Genomic DNA, 15,497 nt, shown 5'->3' on the forward strand with positions numbered 1-15,497 from the left:
ATAATAATACTGAACTCAATGAGATGCTATGAGGGTTATGAGCTCTCCCAGGCAGAGCACTTGGCCCAGCAAATAGTAGACACTCAATAAAAGGGAGGACACACCCCCAGCACCAGTGCCGTCCGATCCCTCGATCCCTCGTGGTTCTAGAAAGACAGGATGCCTCAGGGTGCTGTCCGGGATCTCAATGCCACATTCCACGCAGACAAGCGGATGTCTCCAGGTGTGATAGGGCCGATATGGTCCTAGTTCTAGTCTTTCCTCTTCCTCTTTCTTAAAGTTGCTCTGGAAACTACAAAACTGGGCCACATGCCTCAATGCCTGCTCTCCTGGGACTGCTGGGTCTCTTCACCCCAAGTCTTGCTTTCCCCACGGGAAACCAGAAAGCCTAGGCTCCAGCCAGGGACAGCAGGGAGGGGGCAGCCTGCTGAACACTGACCTCACCCCCACATCTGGCTGCCTGGCTCAAACGGCTGATCAGAGTTCTCGAGGATTCATGGGTCAGGGTGAGATCTTTTCAATGAACTAGAGAAAAAGCCCCCTACAGCTCAAGGCTCCTGGAGGGATTGCTCCAGAATTCCGAGAGAGCACCCCAGGAAAGGGTTGGGGCTGACTTCAAACAAACCCCGGGGTTTGGCACAGCTCTGTTCCCCAGCCCAGCCCTAGAGCCACAGGGCAGGCTGCTCACTGCAGACGATGCATTGATGGCTGCCCCGATTCAGAGACATGCATTTGGGGTGGAGCAGACGAAATTCCCCGGCGAAGCGGTGGTTTCTGGGAAGGGGGAACGTGCCTGATAAGGCTACATGCTGCTGTCTCAAAGCTCATTACCAAAAAACACTTCTTTTTTCCTTCCCCTAAAGATCAGCAGGCTCTTCTCTGCTTTTCCTGGAATTCTAGCTGGGCGATTTTCCAGTTAGCACAGAAATTACATCCAGCTTTCTCCTGCTTCACTGAGGGGGTGAGTGGCTGGGAGTGGAAGAGGTATAGTCCTATAGTTCTTTCCTTCTAGTTCTTCAGTTGTATTCATCCATCCATCCATCGGTCTGTCTGTCCATCCATCTGTCCATCGGTCCATCCATCCAAAGACTGCTTATTGAGTGTGTCTGCTCTGTGCCAGACACCGCATTTTTTTTCTTTATTTTTTTTGCTGCGTTGGGTCTTAGTTGCAGCACGCGGGATCTTCGTTGTGGTGCTTGGGCTTCTCTCTAGTTGTGGTGCATGGGCTTCTCTCTATTTGTGGTCTGCAGGTTTTTTTCTCTCTCTAGTTGTGGCACCTGGGCTCCAGGGCACGTGAGCTCTGTAGTTTGCGGCACGTAGGCTCTCTATTTGAGGTGTGCAAGCTCAATAGTTGTGGCAAGCGGGCTTAGTTGCCCCACGGCATGTGAGATCTTAGTTCCCCGACCAGGGGAAAGGTGGATTCTTTAGCACTGGACCCTGCATTGAAAGGTGGATTCTTTAGCCCTGGACCACCAGCAAAGTCCCCAGACACTGCATTCTGGAGCTACAACTCTGCGCAAAACAGACATCCTACCCTTAGGGAGGTGATCGCATAGCAGGGGTGACAGGCCATTTAGACAATACAGTACCTGGGGTGCTATGGCCTTATCTGTTTATCAGTTTCCCGATCTGTTGCATGGGATGGTAACTGTGCCTACCTCCTGGTATTGCTGTGAAGATCTGATGAGATAATACAGGTCAGAGATTGGCCTGGTGCCTGGCATGTAGTAAAGTGCTTGGCAAGTGTTAACCGTGATGATAACGGTGTCCACGAGTGTGATGAAGACCGTGATGGTTCGGGTCACCTACAGCAGTGCCCGCACTAACGAGCAGCCCTGTACATCCGTGAGGGGCTCTGGGCAGGCTGGTGTTCCTTGGCGGCGGCAGCAGCAGGTAATAGGGGAGTGGTGGCCAAGGGCAGGCCCCAAGCCAGCTTCTCTGGGTGGGGCAGCCCGTGAGCTAATCATCTCAACAAAGGGGCCGTGGGTGCCGGCCATGCCACCTGGAGGCAGGGCGTGGGGGTCCGAGGGCTCCTTGGGGGAGCTTGAGCCAATGCAGCTGCCTGTCTGGTTGGTCCAGTTAGGAGCTGGTCATGTATGCAGCGTCTTGGGGTGAAATCAGCCATGAGACCAGGCGCTGTAGACTGCCTTTGCAGGGCTGGGGCAGGCTATTTTGGAAAGTTCCCAGAAGATGAGAGGGGACAGGGCGGCCAAGGGCAGCAGAGGTGGGGATGAACCCCTGCGTTGGGGGCTCAGCAAGGGGAGGCTGTGGATGAAGTTCTAGGGCGAGCAGCCAGAAGTGGTCAGGGGGTCCCTGGTGGTCCCCCATGGGGCTGATGGGGGCTGAAGATGGCAGTCTTCTTCACCACTGTACCCCCAGCTCCTGGAATGGTGCCAGGAAAATCTTAGGTACTTAATTGGGAGTATTAGTTGAATGAACGCTGTGTGATCAGGCCACCCAAGATGGCTGTTCTCTTGCTCTCCGTACATCCCCGGCTTGACCAGTCCCTGCTTTACCTACACCCTACTCACAGGACTGAACTTTCCTCTTAATCATAAAGCCTAATCTGTAAATGTCTACATACTTGCCCCCTGGCCCAGCTAGCGATTGTTCTAATCTTTAGAGCAGAACATCTCCACCATAGCTTAACAAAGGGGCAGTGAGGGACACGATCCTCTGCTGGTTTCCCTGGTAACCGATGAGGCATCCTGACGTCAATTCCCCCATAACTGGTAACCTCTCCCCCACAACCCCTGGAAGTGAAGTTGGCAGCCATGTCCTGCCCACCATCTGCCGCACACGGTGGGGTGTCTCTCCAGGACCCTGCTTCACACATGTAAGCTCCCCCATCCATTAAACCATTAATGCCTCTGTCACTGACTCTGGGCTTTCTTTGGTCTTGAGGCTGGGCTAGTACAGGGCTGGCATGCCTGTGGGGTGCAGCCCAACACCTGTCAAGACTCTGTGGAATGGTCCGGTTTAACTCGCATGCTGGTTTACCTATAGGAAGCGGTGGTTCTGGAACCCACAAGAGTGGGTTCAAATCCTGGTACCCCTACTTACCAGCTCTGTGGGACCGTGAATAAGACATTTCCCCTTTCTGAGCTTCAGTTTCCTCATCTGCAAAATAAGAATTGCAATATCAGCCTTGAGGGTTGTTGGGTAGACAGGAGGTGGTGAAGGGATTTAGAAGTGACAGCTATTGTCAATTTCCACGCATCCGGGCTGACACCCAGAGTTGTGAGCCGGGACTGTGGGATCGAGCTGATGGGGATGGAGTGTCTGCTGAACCCTGCATCGCGAAGTTTTGGGGAGGTGTGGTAGCTGGAGTCAGATAGACCTAGAATCCATTGCTTACTTGCTGTGTGACCTTAGGTGGCCTACCTACCTCTCTGTGCCTACGTGCCTCATGTGAAGAAAAGGGGATCTTGAAAGCAGCAATTCTGCAGAGTTCTTGGGAGAATAAATGGGGTCATACATGAAGAGCACAGGGCCTGGCATATCTGTCAGTAAAGGGGGCTTTACTGCCCAGTAAAGGGGGCTGGGTTTAAAGTTGGTGGCCGTCAGGGGAGGAATGGGGTGAAAAGCCTTTGTGAGTGTGAATGTGAGATACAGCGAGGGACTCTGGGTTTCATCTGAGGGGAGGGGCTCAGGTCCCTCCCCGATGTGTTGGAAATCCCATCCTGCTGTGTCTCTGCTGACATGTTGGGTAGGTGAACACAACCATCCTGCTGAAGGCTTTCCCAGAAGAAGCTTGTTTCCAGGAGAAAACCTAGGAAACCCATTTGGCCTAATCTCTTGGGTGATCTTTTTTTTTTTTTTCCTTTGTTCTTGGGTGATCTTAACTGGGGGCCACAGGGTATGGGGAGGAGCGGATTCTGGATTTAAATCTCAGCTCCTCCGCTCTCTCACGGTGTGACCCTGGGCAAGTCACTTAACCTCTCCGAGTCTGTTTCTGTACTCCTAAAGCCGGACAAAACCACCTACCTTGCAGAGTTCCGGAGGCTGAGCACACAGTGGGCCTCTGTGAAGGGGAATGGTTTGTGCAGGCTCCACAGAGGGCGAGGGAGTAGCTGTTAATGAACGTGGGGCTGGTCCAAAAATCCGGTCTATGAAACTCCTGCCTGCAGCTTCTGGTGCGTTGCTAATGGGAGTGTATGTGAAGGACACAGCGGGATAAGGGCCCCTTGTTCCGAGTGGGGACGGTTTTATGACTCTTAGAAAGCGTCTTTCATCTGGGAGACCAGAGAGCTTACGGAACCTCCCAGTCCTGGGCGGTGAAACTGGGGGACGCTGAAGGTTTCTGGGGCCGGTGCCAGGCTGCAGCCATGGCCAGGCCCTCCTGCTGGCAGGGCTAAGGCCTCCCTGGAGTGTCACTGCAGCGTCAGGCTGGCAGCTGCTGTGCCTCCCTTTCCCCAGGCCCAGGACCTTCTCTCCTGGAGACCTCCTGTCTGGTCCCCGGTCCCCAGCCTGGGCTGCTTGGCAAGGCTGGAGGCTCCCTGGGTCTCCCGGGTTCCCTTTCTGCTCCCCTCCTCAGCGGCCAGTGCTGTATCCTCTTCATTCTTATGGCAGCTTCTAGAATAGGCCTTGGACTCTGTCTGCTGTCAGCTGACTGGCAACTCTCATTGCTTGGGAGGCTCGTCTGGTGCCCCGAGCCCTGGGTAGGGGCCGTAACCTGATGCCAGGAAGCGAAGACCTTGTCCCTCTGTCCTTTCTGGCTGCTTGGCCAGGTCCCAAGCAGAGAAATCCGACCTCCCCTTGGCTCGGCAGACAGCCCCCTGCCCCCTGCCTGCTTATTCCCAGCAGAGGCTGCAGATACTCCGAGGAGTGGGTGAGGCTGGCTTGCTAGTGTAGACTGGGCTGGCACCCGGGGCAAGGGGGTCTGGGCTGATGGGCGGAGGATCTTTACGTGTTTGCAGCTGCCTTTGATGGCCCAGGCTGGGACTTTTCCCTTTCCCCTTCATCTTTTCCATTTTGGGAGATACCAAAAGGCTAGAGCAGGATGTTTGGATACGAGAATTGATCCCAGCATCCCCCCTCATCTTGCACCCAGACGGTAGCCGTGGGGAGTGGGCACTGCCCTCCTCTTGTCATAGGAATAAAAATCCACTCAGGCAAGTGCAAGTGAAGGAGACATCTGTAAGGACACAACAGGTCACTCGGATGGACGTTTAAAGCTAGGACACAATATCATTGTGTCTCACTTTCTTCATCTGTAAAACAGGGATAAAAGTTCCTACTTTATAGGGTTGCTGTGAGGATTAAATGAATTAATACATGAAAGTGATTAAACAGAGCCCAGTACAGCAGAGTGTTATGGAAGATTTGCTATTCTTATCGCTATTTTCTTTGCTAGGGCTAGATGATCTCTGCCTCCCTTTTTCTCCCACTTTACTTTTTTTTTTTTTTTTTTTTTTTTTTTTGCTTTTCTATGGTATTTCTGATCTCTCAGAACCTCAGCTTGAACTCGGCTGTGGTTTGCTGCAGCATGAATGCCAGCCCTGGCTCCGCACCATCTTTCAGGCTCAGCGCTGGAGGTCATTTGACCAACTCAGTCTCTCAGCTCTTCATTTCCAAATTCTTGGGGGAAACGAGATGATTGGCCCAGTTTGGGTCAGATGTTCACCCTCTTGCCCAATCAGGTGCGTTGCGAAGAAGTGGGCTGTCCCGGCACACACGGAGGTGCATGCGTCCTAGCACGCCCAGCCCAGCCTCTTCAGAGGCTCTATCAGAGCAGCAGAAGAACTGTAAACAGTGGTTTGGTGCTGTTTCTGTCCATCCACGGGAGTGTTCCGCATTTCTAAGCATTCAGGACAAGCTTTTAGAACTCCTGCTCCTGGCACCTGGAGCCTGTTTGGCTCACAAATTATTGGCCCATTTAAAATTTGAAAGAGTTGTCAATACTAAAAATCAGGGGATTTCACGTGGAAATCTGGATTTCAAGCTTCTCTTGGGAAAAACAAAGAGAAAGCTTTATGGCACACAGTGACTCATCTACTGGAACTGGGTGGTGGACTGCCCCTTCTAGCTGGGGCAGTGCCTTTCCAGGCTTCCAACCTCGAGTCCCAGTGTCAGTTATCATGCTCAGCTTGCTTCTCTCATTTTCATCTCCTACCTGGCCCCCTAGGTCCTGGAGTTTGCTACCTTACTTCACATGCTGGCACTTTCCCAGGGAAGGGAACTGTACAAAGAAAAAGAAAAATTATGTAGCTTTTCAAAATTTTGGAATATGTACATGAGTCTAGTTCTGTGTTAAATAGTCCACAAAGATTATCTCATTTAATTCTCTAAGCAACCTAATAAGGTAGGTATTATTACTTTTACCTATACTATACAGATAGTGAAACTGAGGCTCAGAGAGTTAGGCAGATTGCTCTAGATTAGCACGGGCCATCTGACTTTAGAAATGACTTTAAACTTACAGAAAAGCGGCAAGTACAATATGACTTTCCCTTTGAGGTATTTGAGAGGAAACTGCTGATGTGATGGTCCTTTACTTTGGATATTCAGTGTGTTTTTCCTACAAACAAGGACACGCTGCTATACAACCATGATTCAAGCATCAAAATCAGGAAATTCACATGATACATTTCTACCACCTAATCCTCAGACCCTATTCAAGTTTTGCCAGTTGTCCCAATAACGTCCTTTACAGGCAAAGGATGTCCGACCGCATGCTGCATCTGGTTGTCGCGTCTCTTTGGTTTCGTTCAATCTGGAAAAGTTCCTTGGTCTTTCCTTGATTTTTGTGACCTTGGCATTTTAGAAGACAGAGGAATGTCCCTCAATTTGGGTTTTTTGATGTTTGCTTATGATTATGTGAGTTGTGCATTTTTGGCAGGAAGGTCATGAAGTGATATTGTGTCTTTCTCAGCAAATCACACCAGGAGACTCATGATGTCAAAATATCCCCCAACTGGTCATGGTAACCCAATCTGACCACTTGGGTGAGGAGGTGTCTGCCAAGTTTCTCTACTGTAAAGTTGCTGTTTCCCCCTTTGTGGTTAATAAGTATTTTATGGGGAAGTATTTTGAGACTCCACAAATAGCATTCCTAGCTTTCAATTTATTCACTTACTTATCTTCATCAGTATAGACACTTGGTTTCCAGTTGTATTTAATGGACTGTAAATCCTTATAATCATTATTTATTTTGATGCTCAGATTCCCTTGGTTTGGCTAGTGGAAGCCTCTTTGAGTTGGTTTCTATGTCCTTTTGCTATGTTTCCATCACTGCTTGAGCATCTTATTAATTTTTGGCCTGACAGTATGTTTCAGGCACAGCTTATTCTTTGCTTGGAATTGGTCATTTCTTCAAGGAGCTCTGGTTCCTTTCAGCAGAGAATGCTATTTATTTATTTATTTATTTATTTATTTATTGGCTGTGCCTTGTGGCATGCAGGATCTTAGTTCCCTGACCAGGGATCGAACCCATGTCCCCTACAGTGGAAGCATGGAATCTTAGCCACCAGACCACCAAGGAAGTCCCTGAGAATGGTATTTAGAAACCATGATCTCACTGCTAAGTGTGTTCATTGTCATTGGATGTCCCTGCTCCCAGGCCCTTTTGGTGGACAGAACTATGAGCTCACACCAAAATCTCCAATTGCTGTCCAACACCACAGGATGGGGAGGTTGCTCAGTGCATCCCAGCCCCCTTTAAAATGCCCATCCTACCGAATAGGGACAGTAGTGTTACGGAAAGATGGTTTCATTTTGGTAAGACAGACTCTTCTGTCCTCATTCATAATCAAAATGTGATCCAGCCTCTCTTGGGTAAGAGCCTTTTCATGATTGGTTTGATGATACAGGAAATAATAAGGACTAGCCGCTGTCTGAACACTCTCCATTCATACTGCTTGTGCAACGGTGGTATCTGGACTTGGGAAGTCCACTTTCCCATCTATCCTCTTCATTTTTTTTTTTTTAATATTTATTTGTTTAGCTGCACCAGGTCTTAGTTGTGGTACATGGGATCTTTAGTTTCGTCATGTGAGATCTAGTCCCTTGACCAGGGATTGAACCCAGGCCCTCTGCGTTAGGAGCGTGGACCCCTAGCCACTGGACCACCAGGAAAGTCCCCTGCCCTCTTCCTTTTTGATCTAGTACAAGGCTGGGTCGATGGAAGCGGGGCTGGGCTGGGAGGCAAAGGCAAGAGCCCTGGGTTCCTATCCTCTGTTTGCCGCCAGTTTGCTAGGCAACCTTGGCCAAGTCACTTTGCCTCTCTGGGCAATGGGAAATACCACTGTGCCCTCCCTCTCTCCCTCTTTCCCAGGTCAGCAGTGGAGACCAGAGTTCCGGACCCATCCAGATGTATCATTCCTGATTATGCTTATACAATAGATCCTGTACCACCAGAATGCTCAGCAAGTGGGAAATTCTGGTTAATTGAATGTTCTGGGACATGGAAATGCTCCCAGAAATTCTTTTTGTTCTTTTTGTGGCTACTGAAACCCATTTGCTCATCTATTTAGCAAATATTTGTCTCGTGCTTATGCTCCATCAGGCTCTGCCCCAGGTGTGGGGGATTCCAGCATGAATGAGACAGCAGAGTCCCAGCTCCTGAGGACTCACAGTTTGGGGGAAGACATGGGGCAAATACCCACACCACGCGGTAGGATGGGTGCACGTAGAAAGGGACTGTAGGATACTGTGGGAGCCCAGGAGCGCAGTCTTGGGGCACTAGAGAACAGATGCTCAAGTAGGTGTTATCTGTGTGAAGAGCATCAAAAAGCCACAGTGTCTGGGGGATGGAGCAGTAATGGTGTTCTAGACAGAGGGAACAGCGCAGGCAAAGACCCAGTGAAATGCCTTGTACTTTTCATTCATGCTGTGGAGCTTAGCATGTGAGGTTGGGCAGGCGAGAGAGAAGGGGTGTGTGCGTGTCAGGAGGGCCAGATGGTGGAGAGAGCAAGAAAGCAGGAGAATTGCCCTGGGCTTGGGCTTGGGCCTGGCCTGGCCTAGAAGGTGAGGGCTGTAGGCTCATTTATTCTTTTTTTAAAAAAAATATTTTATTTATTTAGTTTTGGCTGCATCAGGTCTTAGTTGCAGTGTGTGGGCTCTTTGTTGTGGTGTGCAGGCTTCTCTCTAGTTGTGGCACGTGTTCCAGAGTACATGGGCGTAGTTTGCAGCACACACGCTCTCTAGTTGAGGCACACAGGCTTGGTAGTTTTGGCGTGTGGGCTTAGTTTCCCCGTGGCGTGTGGGATCTTAGTCCCCGACTAGGGATCGAACCCACGTCCCATGCATTGGAAGGAGTCACAAGGGAAGTCCCTCATTTATTCTTTTTTTTTAAATTAATTAATTTATATTTTTGGCTGCATTGGGTCTTCGCTGCTGCACTAGGGCTTTCTTTAGCTGTGGTGAGCAGGGGCTACTCTTTGTTGTGGTGCATGGGCTTCTCAGTGCGGTAGCTTCTCTTGTTGCGAATCATGGGCTCTAGGCGCGCGGGCTTCAGTAGTTGTGGCACACGAGCTCAGTAGTTGTGGCTCTCGGGCTCTAGAGTGCAGGCTCAGTAGTTGTGGTGCACAGGCCACAACTGTTGCTCCGCGGCAAGTGGAATCTTCCCGGACCATGGGATTGAACCCATGTCCCCTGCATTGGCAGGCGGACTCTTAACCACTGAGCCACCTGGGAAGTCCCTCATGATGTAATTTTTCCCCCTCATACAGTATAAGTAGAATATAGAGGGAAAATGAAATGAAAACACTAATTCACAGAGGAGGGGCCTCAAGGTCAAGTGAGCGACACAGGGCTGGGAGGGATGGTGACAAGTGGGACAATAGAGCTCTTTCTAAGGGGCCACCGCTCCTTGAGGCCTATAGAGTGTGACCGTGGGGCCCTAGCATTACGAGATCTTCAGATTTGTTAAGAGAAGCCAGCAACCTGGCAGTTTATGGGAAATCTCTCAATTGTTAAATGTTGGTAGCTAATTACCCATAATAACAAAATCACTGTGGGCAAAACAAAATGCTTCTGCAGGCTCTATCTGTTCTATGAGCTAGTAAATTGCAATCCTGGATCCGGAAGTTTCTATTGATAAGGGTTTGAGGGTGTCCACTTGCTGTGCCCCTAACCTGTGCTGGGCTCTGGGGGCACAGTGGGGCCTGAGGTGTGGCCTCTGCCCGCAAACCTGGATCATAGCTGCCCTGGATCATAGCTGGAGACAGTTCAAGTCGCCCAGAATCAATTAACAGGAACAAAAGCGTTAACAGAAGCAAGTAACCAAAGCATGAAGTGCTGTAGAGCTCAGAGGGAGAGGTGGTCGGGAACAGAGGCCACGTGGGGAGGCTTCCTGGAGATTCTGGGCCTTCTGCTAGTTCTGGGAGGGAAGGTAGACCTTAGTGCAACCAAACAGGGGGCAGGCATTCCAGACTGGAGGACTCAGGAGGGCTCAGGCCCAGGAGAGAAACAAGATAGGCAGGGAGGGGGGTTGGAATAGGACTGAAAGTCTGCAAAGGCAGGTCCAGGGACCTGCACTTGGCACTTTCTATCCCAGCAGGACCCGAATGTCTAAATTCTGGCCCAAGGCTTAATACCACGAGCCCTGAGGTCGGTCACTTAATAGACATGTGAAGATGTTCTTGCTGCTTTTCTGGCATTCCAGAAACTTATCTCTCTGTCATCGTTTATTCTTCCCTGGGATGGGCAGTCTAGCAGGGCAGGGGCCTTGCCTGTGTTGTTCACTGATGTCTCCTGTGTGTCTAGAATGATGTCTGGAACATAGTCAGTGCTCAACAAATATATACTGGCTGCACACTGTGAGCCCAGTGTTGCTGTAGGCTTGGGGGTTAGGATGACTCTATGAGCAGCTCTTAGGATGAGCTCTATGGGGCTTATGTTCTCGTGTGGAGATGGACAATAAACAAACCAATCAATGGATAAGATGATTTCAGAGAGTGTGGACTGGTGTGGCCTGTCTCCCTGCACTGTAGTCGTCTGTTACCCGTGTCTCCCCCTAGCCTAGGAGAGCCGAGGGGGCAGGCCGGGGTCTGTCTGATTCCTGGTTTCATTCCTTGCCCCTAAGGCTGGTGCCTGCCAAATAGGGAGCAGTTAAAAGAAAAAAGGTTTTTGCTGGCTGTATGAATGAATGCTCGCAGGCCAGCACAGACTCCCGCCTACATTCACCTGTGCCCTCTGGAGGCTGCCGAACTCATCAATACCAACCCAGGATAATTGCTGATAAGCCTGAGTGTGAATTTCTTTACAAATAGGGAGGTAGCAGGGCAGTGCTTAATAACAACAGGGATAATCTTAATTAATGACCTGATAACTGTAATTAATTGCATCATATCCGGAGGCCCTCTTGGGAATTCTGAGAGGGAGTAACTAGGGTTTGGCAGCTTTGGGGACTGCAAGGGAGGGGCGGGCTAGGATCTTGGTTCTACCACTTCCTTGCCGGGTGGGCTCTGACACAGTTCTGAGCCTCCATTTTCTCAACAGGAAAATGGAGCTATCTGGCAAGGTGGTTGCTAGGTCAAAGCCCTCAACGCCTGTAGCTGCCAGGATTATGTTCCCGAGGTTATTACGGGAAACCAGGGTGCCGGGTTGATCTAAGGCATCGGGAGGCTCCCCTGCGTCTGGGGCTGGGTGGGGGCCCCTCGCGGGTCTGGGTTTTCCTCTGGGACCAAGCCAGGCATCCCTCACCCTTCTGGGGAAGCCCTGAGCAAACTCCTGCAAGTGAGGAAGGCGACCTTTCCAAGGCATAACCGGGGCAGGGGGAGGGGACCCGGGGCGGGGGTGGGGGGGGATGAAGGAGTGGGGGGCCCTGTGTGACCTGGGGGGGGTCTTGCCCCACCCCCTGCGGGAGTCGGGCTCCCCACCCATGTGGCGAGAGGCCGGGTGGACGGGCGGGATGGAAGGCCGCGGGGGGCGGTCGGGGGAGCTCCCGGCCCCCCGGGGGTCTCCGGGCGGGCGCGGCGGCCCGGCCAGCAGGGGTTAAGCGGTGACTTCAGCCGCGGCGAGCGGGCCGCGGGCCGGCCGGCCGGGCGGGGGCGGCGCCGCGTCGCGTTGTGCGCGGCGGCTGGACCAGGCCGCTCGGCGGCGGCGGCGGCGGCAGCGGCGGCGGCGGGCGCACTCCCTGCCGGGCCGTGACCTCGCGGGCGGCGCGCGGCGCGGCCATTGGCTCGGGCGGCGGCGGTGGCGGCGGCGGCGGACCGGGCGGCTGGGGCGCGGGGCTGGGCTGGGCTGGGCCGGCCCGGCCATGGGCGCCCGCGGCCGCCGGGGCAGCTGAGGCGCGGGGCGGCCGCCGGCGCCTTTGTGAGCGGCGCGGACAACAAAGGCGCGGCCGAGCGGCCCGAGCCGGTGAGTGCGGCCCCGCGGGGCGCTGGCCGGGGGTGGGGGGGGCGCGGGGCCGCGATCCCCGAGACCCCGCCAGGGTGTCCGTGTGGCTCCGGGTCTCTCCGGGGCCGTGGGCGACCCTGTGCGAGTGTCGCCGAGTCCAGGGTGCCGGTCTCCCGTGTGGTCCCGGGCTCCGCTCGTGCGTGATCCTTGGGTCCCCGATTCTCCGGGGGGAAGAGTCTCTCCCGGAGCCCGGGTCTCCTCCGTGTGCCCGGGGCGTGTCTGCGAGTGTGTATCGCAGTGTCTCTGGGGGTGAGGTCCCGGAGCTGGGGTCTCCTCTCTGCGTGTAGGTCTGCCCTGTGTCATTAGAGCGATGGTATCACCAGTGTGTATGTGTCCCCTCCCCCGATGGGAGACTCTGTGTCTCTTGGGTGTCCCATCCCTCTGCATGACTCCTGTCTGGCTTTTGTGCATCAGTGTGTGTGTGTGTGTGTGTGTGTGTGTGACCTCAGCAGGTTGTGATAGGGACAGTTTGGGAATCCCCTCCCGGACCTTGTGCTTCACTTTCCCTTTGATTCATCTGGGCCTTCAGGTCCTGCTGTCACTGTGGTTCAGTTCCCCCTGCACTGACCTGAGGGTCCCTGGGATTATGTGGAGTCAGGGATGCTCTTCTTGCCTCTGCTCTGGTCCAGCCTCTCGCACCCTGGACCCCTGCCCAGAGATGGAACAGGGGCGGCCTCCTGGAGGAGGGGAGTGTGGGAGGAGAGGATGCCCTGGTCAGCCAGAAGGCCACGGCCACAGAACCGGGTCAGTCCTGGACACTCCTGGAGACAGGAAAGTGTGACTGGGGCAGCCTCTGTGAAGATGAAGACCGGCCTCCTGGGCCTCCAAGGGTGGTCTTTGAGAGGGAGGCCAGGCCTGTGGTAGGGGAGTCCTGGGATAGTTCTTCCTCCCTCTCCCAGGCTGAGATCCTGGGGCAGGAGGTCAGGAAGCTTCCCTTAGCCTTGAGAGCCTGAGGACCCTGCCTCGGGCCACAGCAGGGAGATGGTGGCGGGTGAGCCCCACTTCCCATGGGCTTTGGAACTGAGACTTTGACTCAGACTCCTGTCCTTGGCCTTCCCGAGGGCTTCAATCAGGGGAAGTCACGCCCCTCCTGCTGAAGCCCCATCTGCTCCTCCTCGGATGCTGGGGAGAGAGGACAGGTCGTGCAGGCCTATTAACATGCTCAGCCTGTCCCTGCAAGCCCTGCTCGAATGGCTGCCTTATCCATCCGTTCCTCTGTCTGTCCCCCCAGCACTGTGTCCCAGAGTGTCCCGGCCTCGGGCATATAAACTAGAAAGGAAGGCACAATCCGGAAATCTCCACGCTCCCTGTGACTGGGTTGAAACTTCTCAGGATGAAGCTTGGGACCCTTCTTCTGGCTTCTGAGGGCTCGGCTTGCTGCCTGCGTCTTGCTCCCTCTGCGCCATCACACTTGTCTTCCTGAGTTCCCCTGCTCCTTTCTCTTCCACCAGAGACCTTTGCCTCAGCTGTTCCCTCTCTCCAGAAAGCTGGGCCCCTCCTTCCCCTCTTCGCTTCTCATTCAGGGATCTCCTTCTCTCTGGGCAGTCTGGCTGGCTGCAGAATGTTCGTGATGCTCTTAGAGCCCTTGCTGCGGTTGGGGTAGGTTTTTACCCTCCCAGTGGACTGGAAGCTTTTGAGAGCAGGGACCACGTCTGTCCTGATCACCAGCGCTTGACACATAGTAGGTGCTCAGGAAATGCTTTTGCTGGTTGCGTGGATGCCCAGGAACTAGTTCAGCTTTGGAGGAGTCTGGGGAGGTGGAGACTTGGTGGATTCCTCGGGGTCCAGGTACCAGGTTCATTTAAGAGGAAGGCTTACTGTTATTTAAATAAATAGTAAAGTAATGGATAAATTAACAGTACATTAAAAGATCTTTATGGAACCTGGTATGTGCCAGGTGCTGGGCTAGCTGGTGCAGTGGGGAGGAGCAGAGTGAAAAAAACATAATCTTCTTAGATAAGTTTTGAAAAGATAAAGCAGGTGATATATACTGCATATGTATATATGATAATAGCAGCTTAGATTTATGTTGCTCTTTCATGTTCACTACGTCTTTGTTTCTACAACCACCCTGATAATGAGGCAGTGAAGTGAATGGGCTCATACCCATTCAACAGATGAGGAAGATGAAGCACAGCATTCTTTTTTTTTTTTGGCTGCGTTGGGTCTTCGTTGCTGCGCGCGGGCTTTCTCTAGTGATGGCGAGTGGGGGCTACCATTCCTTGCGGTGCTCGGGCTTCTCAGTGCAGTGGCTTCTCTTCTTCAGGAGCACGGGCTCTAGGCCCTCGGGCTTCAATAGTTGCACCCCCCGGGCCCTAGAGCGCAGGCTCAGTGTTGTGGTGCACGGGCTTTGTTGCTCCGCAGCATGTGGAATCTTCCCGGGCCAGGGCTCAAACCCGTGTCCCCTGCATTGGCAGGTGGATTCTTAACCACTGCGCCACCAGGGAAGTCCCTGAAGCACAGCATTTAAGTGACCGCCGAAGGTCCTTGAGTGAAGGACTCAAGCCTGGGTCTTCCTGCCCGCTCAATCCTTGTTTTCTTCTGCAAGCTGTCTTTAGTACCTCTGGATTCTCATCTACTGTCCTTGCCCTCAAGTCCAGGAAAGACAGTCTGACTCATAAACAGCGGAGTAGGCCAAAGTTCTCTTTCCTCCCCACTGTGCCGCCTGGGCCCCAGCTCAGCCCCTTTCTTGCCATGTGTCCCTGAAGAGTTCCTTGATCTCTCTTTGTCTCAGCGGAGGGCATTTGAGTCGCCTTCCTTAGGGGTCCTAGTCTAATGAGCTCCCAGGAGTGACCCGTCCTCACACAACCTGTGCCTGGCCCTTGGCACTGGTGTGCTGGAGTCAGTTTGTACCGCAGCATGAGAGCTGATTGCTAAATTTTAGGCATTTTCTGACTTGGCTGTTAACCTGCAATTCTATAATATATAAACTGGCTGTAGTATATAAATTTACAATCAAATAAATTATACCAAAAACAAGGGTGATAAATACTCAAAATACAGTACTTCTTGACGATTTCACTGTTTTTCACTATTACTTATGTATTTGTGGTTATTTATGTCTTTAGTATGTGTATATATATAGATCTGTATATATATTATATGTGTGTGTATACACACACACACACAGATCTTCCTCCACTTATGACGGGTCC

At 52.6% G+C, this 15,497-nt stretch overlaps 1 protein-coding gene across 7 annotated transcripts in view; it reads left to right on the forward strand.

Annotated features, from left to right (window-relative positions):
* Positions 1 to 15,497, forward strand: part of ARHGEF10L (Rho guanine nucleotide exchange factor 10 like) — a 159,885-nt gene that overhangs the window by 3,918 nt on the left and 140,470 nt on the right. For 5 of the 7 annotated variants that reach the window (XM_057697820.1, XM_057697894.1, XM_057697807.1 and 2 more), the window contains exon 1: positions 12,155 to 12,303. The exons of the other annotated variants lie outside the window; for them this stretch is intronic. The gene's annotated coding sequence lies outside the window, so the exon portion shown is untranslated. Of the gene's footprint in view, positions 1 to 12,154; positions 12,304 to 15,497 lie in introns of those variants that run through there. 7 annotated transcript variants of the gene reach the window in all.

The sequence above is a fragment of the Hippopotamus amphibius genome, chromosome 1 (assembly GCF_030028045.1).
Source record: "Hippopotamus amphibius kiboko isolate mHipAmp2 chromosome 1, mHipAmp2.hap2, whole genome shotgun sequence".
NCBI classification, from domain to species: Eukaryota; Metazoa; Chordata; class Mammalia; order Artiodactyla; family Hippopotamidae; genus Hippopotamus; species Hippopotamus amphibius.